The sequence below is a fragment of the Dreissena polymorpha genome, chromosome 6 (assembly GCF_020536995.1).
Source record: "Dreissena polymorpha isolate Duluth1 chromosome 6, UMN_Dpol_1.0, whole genome shotgun sequence".
Classification (NCBI taxonomy): domain Eukaryota; kingdom Metazoa; phylum Mollusca; class Bivalvia; order Myida; family Dreissenidae; genus Dreissena; species Dreissena polymorpha.
Genome location: NC_068360.1, coordinates 38,015,674 through 38,023,558, shown reverse-complemented (window position 1 = coordinate 38,023,558; position 7,885 = coordinate 38,015,674).

Here is a 7,885-nt window from a genome sequence, read left to right as displayed (position 1 = left end):
TTCTCTTTATTTTGGAATTTCTCCATGAAAAATTCGCATTCAATGGGCGTGCAGCCTTTTCTAGCGCAAAAATGGAAGACACGGGCGCCTTAGCAAATCTGAGTTATGCATTCACAAACTAGTTTACTTGTACACTGCTTATGTGAAATTCTGTAGTTTGGTATGTATTTGCCTGATTGTAAATAAGGTGTTTACATATATCATTAACGATTAAATTGCCAATTAAATTGCCAAACCAAAATGGGATCGTTTCTTGTTTGCTTGAAGGTTTGGTACATACAAATACCAAATTGCATCATCAGCTGCAAACTTCGTATTTAAATGGTTTATGTCCATTTTTTTAATAAATGCATATTTAAAACAAATTTATTGAGATATTGTACTAAGTATCGCGTGATAAATTAAAATATGTTTTAATATGTATTAAATCATATTGTAAAATGTCCATAGGCATTCAAGAATGGAATGACGTCCGACAACCCACCCGTGTGCTTCGGTTATCAATGTAAACATACGATTACTACTTGTAAGGTTAAATTCACGCTTGATTAACCACGTAAAAAAATATTACATACCTTTCCATCAAGAAAACCCCACAATAACTGTTTGACTGAACAACGATTAAACTGTTTAATAAATCCCGGCTCGCTAGCTCGCTTGATGCTTGTAATATTTTTAGACCGCATCACACCAAAGTACTCGTATTCTTACTCCATATTTTGCCCTTCGTTATATTGTTCGTCTTATCGATAGTATAATTGTTTCTGCAAATAAATTAACTAAATGACAGTTAATACATATAGTTGATATTAGTGCTCATGCAAGTAGGTTTTTAATAATGGTTTACTTTCATTTGAGCGCACGTATTTTAATCGAGTATTTTAGGAATAGGCCGCCACAAACAAAATTCATCTATCGATAATACGAACAATATAACAAAATTAGAAGTAATTTGTTGCGATGCGGCTATTAACGTTTCGAAAACAGATATAAACCCTGTTTAATCTTTATTTTTAAATTGTAGGTTGGCATAGCTTATTTTAATCCTAAAACAAATACGTTTTTAAATGTATTACTCATGGCGGAGGACATGTAGGAGGACATGTAGTTTGTTTTATTGATAAACCGGGAGGGTGCTATTGTTTTATACATGACAATTGGCAAGTACCTAATACCATAATTTCATTGTTGCGCTAGAGGTGGACCGTTCGTGAACCTCCCACATTGGGGATATAAATAGCGTCTCATCGTATATCTAGGTGAATAGTACAAATTCATATCAAGTGTACTTAAAAACCCTCTGAACAAGACATAAACACTGCCAGTTCTTACGAGATTGTTTTTTACAACCAAATTAAGCAACACGGTGCTTGTAGTAGCACGACAATAACACGAAAAGAGGTCTTCAGAATTCGAAACAAAATAAGTCCTCTCCTAAAAAAAGTCGATGATAATGGAGTGTGAAACAAGGGATATAACGTCCATTTTTTATCTTTGTTCCAATGTCACAAAATACACTCCAAAAAGTTCGTAGCGGTGGAACAAACATGTCTATTCTTGTTTATTTCGAACAACATAAACGTGTTTTATCCTTAAATCTCTGGTTGTTAAATTGAAATATTATTTTTTCGCAAAGCTTTCGGAAAACACAGTGAAGCAATCACTATGATCACATCACAAATGTGTGTACGTACGTATGTAAGTCTTAGATTGTCCGGACGTAACTATGTCAGTCATCACTTTATAATGTATTAACTTATCACGTCAAGACCAAAATATGCCTGCATCGTATTCTTTCTAATGGGGTATATGTCAGACTTAGAGGGCGAATATAAATGTGTGCATACATATTTTCCTGAATATAACGTATTCATCATGCATTTTAAAACGCCTTCTGATCAACGACCACTATAAGAAGATGGTATACCCCCATGAACCATCCGTTTCCCTACCTTAAAGGTCAAGGTAACATTTAGAGTACACTTTTTAAAGTGTGGTCGTGAAACATATAGTCCAAACTGTAAGTTAATTATCATGGAAGTGTTATGAAACTAAGAACAAATATTAACCATTAAAACACAGCGTTTCGCTTAAAACACCTATATCCTGCCTCAAAGTTCTGGGTTACACTAACAGGTGTAATATTAACTTTGTTAAAAACAAACATCTGGTAAAAAGTGTATATATTTATTCAATTATAAATTGAAAAATTAATTGTGCAATAATTTACTGCAATTTTCCACCATGATAAGACAGCGTTCTCGTGTTACATCATCATTCATCCGCATAGGTCAAAAGAAAAATTTGGCTTAAACAGCTTGCCTGTATTGATATTATATCATTCATTATACAAGTTTGAAATACTTTGGGTCAAATATTTACCATGTAGAGATGGCATGTCAAGTGTAACAACCCATTCACAATGTCACACTTAGAGGTCCATGATCAACTGAAACGTCATCACTGGTCAAGCAGATAGATTACTAAATATGTTAACCATGTTTGTCAACTGTTTGACCAATGTCCCTATCTTAAAGTTTAGTGCCACACTTTATGTGTAATGCTCAAATCTCAGCATTATACATCTTGTCAAGACTACACCTTAATTATTCATCATGCATTCACGACAACGAGTTTTACATGATGCCGACATTCATCTTATGTGTAATTTCCAAAGAAATGTGTATCTGCTATAAATATAAATGAAGGGTTAAGTGTAAATCTGTGATCAAAATCGTCCAGTTATAATTCACATCTTACCAGTAGGTGTAGTATATTGCTATGTACATTCAGGTGAATAAAACTTATTTAGTTTAGCTTGGTTTCACATGGAGCTCCAAGCTTCACTATAATATTGTAACATGGTCGACCAGTATGCCGTACAGTATAATGTCTCCACATGTAGAGCTGGAATTTGTAAAGTCGATACACTTGTATAGTTAAAATGTAACTGTATACATCATGTATTTTTAACTTATTTTTAACATTTTTACATTGTCATCTGTTCTCATTTTTTTGTTAATATCATTTATACACATATGAGTTGAATTGTGTCTCTAAGTGTTTTCCGTAAATTTGTCAATATATTTGTCACGAAACAATGATGCAAAATGACTGAAATTGTAGATTATCTATTTACACCAGTATATCTCATACTTATGTAACAATCAATAAAACATCATTAATAGTTTAACAGCCATTAATTGTTGATAATAAACATATTAGTTTATAAACAAAGACTACTGATTAGCACTTCGAAAACAATGTCAACTGTAAACAAAGGTTATTAAATACAATATAAAGTATAGTAGAGTACTGTATAACCCGATATTTATTTAACAACACAGACGGAATGGTTTGGGATAAACCCAAGCTTAACACTGCACGGCGACATCACATTATTCAAATTTAACACACATAGATTCGTTTATGGTGCGAGATACCTTTTTTCTCAAGTCATGGTACATGTTTAAATTAGTTATTATAACGAAAGTCTCAAGATGACATTAAGTCGATAGATTCTTAAGAAGAAAGTCAATTGTTAAGAGACTTTTCATTTGTGTTCTTAATTGCAGTTGTATGCCGACTGGAATGGGTTCAATATTCACTTACACTAGGTTATGATGAAAAAATTGGCTTATATACTATCCTGGTTGGTATTTATTGAAGTGTTTCATTCTTAATTGTTGTTTTTAAATTGACAGCTTTGTAACGAGTATATCGTGTGAGACGTTGTTTTTTTTTAAAGTAACAGTGCCAATTTGCCATCAATAACAGGTTAACAACATTATACCATATCTTTAAAATAGTATGACAACGTTAGCCACACAGGTCAAACTATTAATCTCGAGTAGCTTCCCTTGTATTACCAACTTAAGCTAAAACAAATATCACATCAAGAGAGGCTACTTTTCCGATCTTGTCCGATCATATTCCAATCATTAAAAAGTATCCTCCATTGATTGATCTTTGTTTTGGTATTTGAGAAAGTGAAAGCAAACCGAACTGATATACCGTCTTGGAAGAGGTTTTCTAATGCATGTCCGATTTTAAATTATGTTTTTTAATAAAGTATGTTGATATGAATTTTCATTTCGCAAGGTCAATATGATCTAGAGGTGTATAGGCATATACAGTGTATGCCAAGATTGTAAAACAAACCTCAGTTGTACTGTTTAATATGGTTTATTCATTTGTATCAATCCATAATGACAAAATGAGAACCATGTTAAAACTTATTGTTTTCATCATAAAGCAGTTTGCATTGCATACAAATTAATAGGCGCAAAGTTTATTGATAACTCTAGGTATCTTGTTTTCAGATTACATATTATGCATTAGTCAATTTCGCCACTGTGTTGTAGCTCGCTTTTAATGCTTTCTATCGCATGTATGTTTGTAGACGCAGTTGACGGAAACGAAGTAACCTTCGGATCATTTTTTTGTTTTGTTGATTTGTAACTCTTCTCGATGAAGGCGATTCAAGTCCGAGCACGAGCGTGCAACGATTTAATTCCCCCTCGTATCTTTAACTATTTTTCGACAAAGTCCGTATGCTTATTTTCGGCTCAAATCGCGTCTTTGTTTGTATTTGGTGAACCTTTTTTGACAGTTTGACCCTTGGAGTCACAGCAACTGTTCGATTTTGTTGTATTACTCGTAGCTGCTAAGTCATTGGAAATGATCTTTAAATCTGTATTTTACAGCTTCTTCGTCTGTCATGTTTAAGAGAGAGTAAGCTTTTACAAGTTTGGCTTATAAAACATAAATTGGAACTGAATGAATGATAGCCATCATCGGTAAGCCGTTGGTAGACTATTTTGTTCTGCAAAGTTGTGTTAAAGGCTGGGCATTTAAAGTACAAACATGAGGCTTGTTATTTATTATTGGGTTTACCGCTAATTGAACATTTAAAAAAAGCAGTGTTTACTTCAGAAATAATTTTTTTTAGAGTAATACTTACAACCATGTGTGTCATATGTTGTTTCTTATTATATAAAGCCGAACCGTTGTGCACAAACGCCTACCTATGACATGATGATATGAACGTTTTTTGCGTTTAATTTTGCGATAAGACAAACCGGCAGCTTATGTCTCGTAAAATGTGTTTTATTTAACCTTTAAACGTATGTGAGATCAACTGATTTCTGAAATCAAACGTCTGTTTTTTTTCATCGCATTTGTGACAAAGGAGCGTTTTGTCCGTAACTGTCAGAGTACTTCGTTCCAATACAATGAGATGACGTATGCGAGTTTAATCTAATACACATATATCGAATAAATTGCTAATACATGAAATGCATTTAATCATTGTATTGTACAAATACATACACACATATATATATAAATAAATATATATATATATATATATATATATATATATATATATATATATATATATATATATATATATATATATTGCAATTGGAACTGAATCAATGATAGCCATCATCGGTAAGCCGTTGGTAGACTATTTTGTTCTGCAAAGTTGTGTTAAAGGCTGGGCATTTAAAGTACAAACATGAGGCTTGTTGTTTATTATTGGGTTTACCGCTAATTGAACATTTAAAGAAAGCAGTGTTTACTTCAGAAATATTTTTTTTAGAGTAATACTTACAACCATGTGTGTCATATGTTGTTTCTTATTATATAAAGCCGAACCGTTGTGCACAAACGCCTACCTATGACATGATGATATGAACGTTTTTTTGCGTTTAATTTTGCGATAAGACAAACCGGCAGCTAATGTCTCGTAAAATGTGTTTTATTTAACCTTTAAACGTATGTGAGAACAACTGATTTCTGAAATCAAACGTCTGTTTTTTTTCATCGCATTTGTGACAAAGGAGCGTTTTGTCCGTAACTGTCAGAGTACTTCGTTCCAATTCAATGAGATGACGAATGCGAGTTTAATCTAATACACATATATCGAATAAATTGCTAATACATGAAATGCATTTACTCATTGTATTGTACAAATACATACACACATATATATATAAATATATATATATATATATATATATATATATATATATATATATATATATATATATATATATATATATATATATATATATATATATATATATATATATATATATATATATATGCATAAACAAAATGTTTACAAACAAAACATCTTATCATACACTACAAGTGTGACCCAAGTCACCCAAGACACCCTAGGTGACCCAAGTCACCCAAGACACCCTAGGTAACCCAAGTCACCCAAGACACACTAGGTGACCCAAGTCACCCAAGACACCCTAAATGACCCAAAGTCACCCAAGACACCCTAGTTGACCCAAGCCACTCAAGATACCCGAGGTGACCCGAGTCACCGAAGTCATCAAAGCGATCTTAGTCACACAGGGCATACGAAACCGGCTTGTATAGAGGACATTTATATTATGTATTTATCAAATCAAACGGCTAAGAGAAGCCCGAGGAAAGCCATTATATATATATATATATATATATATATATATATATATATATATATATATATCCCGAAGGAACGGTGAACACGTTACCAAATTTTCGGCAGCGGTGGGATATATTGGGACGACCTTTAAGCAGCCCGACTCAGCGTCACAATGGCTTTACATCAGGAACAAAGTGACTTGGATAGGAAAAGAGCATGTCAAGCTAGAAAATGCTAGACTGAAGTTTGAATCCGAGATCGCTGGTATTGAAAGGGAATTTTACCTTGCTGCAAATACATCGACATCGACGTCCACACCCAAACCGTTGCTTGCCCAATCTCCTAGGTCAGTAATTTTCAGCGTACTGAAACCCCGACTCATGGTAACAATTACCAGCCTGACGAAGCGATGTCGCCGGAAAGGTTTATAACCACCCGACGAAAGGGTATACCAATGGCTCTTGATAAGATTCAGGGAATGTCCAATCCACCAGTCATGATGAAGCCTGCCACGTTTGATGGAACGGGGTCTTGGCAAAATAATAAAGCCCACTTCGATGCATGTGCTAAGATAAACAAATGGACTGAGACAAAAATGGTGTGGTATCTGGCAATATCTTTGAGGGGACAGGCACAGGGGGTGTTCGGTAATCTTCCTGCATAGGCACACGACTATAGTGCCTTGATACAAGTACCCCAAGAAAGATTTCTTCCGCCGAACCAAACGGAATTGTACAGGGTGCAATTAAGAGAGCGCCGACAGCGGGCCTCTGAACAGCTGAGTTAGCCCAGGATATTCGCAGGCTTACTTACCTGGCATATCCCACTGTCCCTGCTGATGTACGCGAGACCCTAGCAATGGAACAGTTCATAAACGCCTTACATAGCACTGAGCTACGAATTCGTACCAAGCAAGCACGTCCGATCAGTCTCAATGATGCTGTTCGACGCGCCGTAGAAATGGACGAATTCTACAGGGTTGAGAAGAAAACCGTCAGTAATAGTTCGGAGAGAACCCAAACTGCGGAGGATGCTTCAATGAATCCAACCATGGGTGATGACATCAAAACACTTTCAAAAACATTACATGAATTGCAAAAAGAATTGCGACAATGGAAAAAACGAACAGATAAATCCCAAATCACCCACGTTTGGTGGTAAACGAAAATATTGGAATGACCAATATTCGAAACAGGCTGGACAGTCTCACTCCAAGTCGGATAAAAAACCACGTTACCTCGCAAGGACAGCACAACCAAACCAAACGACTCTTCTGTGAAAACGTCTTCATATAATGGGTCAGTGTTGTTTCTCCCTGCGAAGATGAATGGACGCGACATAGACCCACGTTACCTCGCCAGGACAGCACCACCAAACCAAACGACTCTTCTGTGAAAACGTCTTCATATAATGGGTCAGGGTTGTTTCTCCCTGCGAAGATGAATGGACGCGACATGG